The following is a 1,249-nucleotide window of genomic DNA, read 5'->3' on the forward strand; positions in this document are numbered from 1 at the left end:
CTTTCTTTTCTTTATTATTTATAATATCAGGTCGACTTTATAATGTCACTACGACTATATAAAAGGAATGAATGAGAATGAATATCTTCACAATACAAGGGATGTATTTAACCAGTTTCGAATATATCTTCGTTGGAAATACATCATATCATTAATTTCTGACGAAAATACATTCGAAAATGTCAAGAACATCTTTTATTGTAAAGATATTCATTCTCATTCACAACTTTTGATAAAACGAATATGGTCCATTTTACGAATATGTGAATCAATAAGGATATGACATTATTTTTCTCTTTCGTTGCATCCGAAAAAGGAGCAACAATATTCTAATTTTCATGTTTCTCTTGCAATCACATTTTTCACCATCTACAATTCCTTTCACTATTTCTCGACAGATGTTTCGTCACCTTTTTTATTATCATCTTTCACTATCTTTTATCATATTCTATCTTTTCTACTTTCTTCCTACTTTCCATATTTCTCACTATGTCCAATTGACGGCCTGCGTTTCACCATCTTTCACTATAACTTACTATCTCCCATGTCATCATCGTTCCTCTCCCTTCCACCATATTTCACCATTTCTCAACACTTTTCCTCTCCCTTCTGCATTTTCTCCAGAATCTCTGACCATCTTTTACCATCTACATTTCCGTCTCACCATCTTTCACCATCACTTCTCCTTTCCACTATCTATCACCATCACTCCTCTTTTCCACAATCTTTCATCTTCACTTCTCCTTCCCACCATCTTTCCCCATCACTCCTCCTTTCCACCATCTTTCACCATCACTCCTCTTTTCCACCATCTTTCACCATCACTCCTCCTTTCCACCATCTTTCACCATCACTTCTCCCTTTCCACCATCTTTCACCATCACTCCTCCTTTCCACCATCTTTCACCATCACTCCTCCTTTCCACCATCTTTCACCATCACTCCTCCTTTCCACCATCTTTCACCATCACTCCTCCTTTCCACCATCTTTCACCATCACTCCTCCTTTCCACCATCTTTCACCATCACTCCTCCTTTCCACCATCTTTCACCATCACTCCTCCTTTCCACCATCTTTCACCATCACTCCTCCTATTCCACCATCTTTCACCATCACTTCTCCTTTTCCACCATCTTTCACCATCACACCTCCTTTCCACCATCTTTCACCATCACTTCCTCCTTCTTCTCCACCATCACTCTTCCTTTCCACCATCTTTCACCATCACTCCTCACTTTCCACCATCTT

The sequence above is a fragment of the Penaeus vannamei genome, chromosome 29 (assembly GCF_042767895.1).
Source record: "Penaeus vannamei isolate JL-2024 chromosome 29, ASM4276789v1, whole genome shotgun sequence".
Lineage (NCBI taxonomy): Eukaryota > Metazoa > Arthropoda > Malacostraca > Decapoda > Penaeidae > Penaeus > Penaeus vannamei.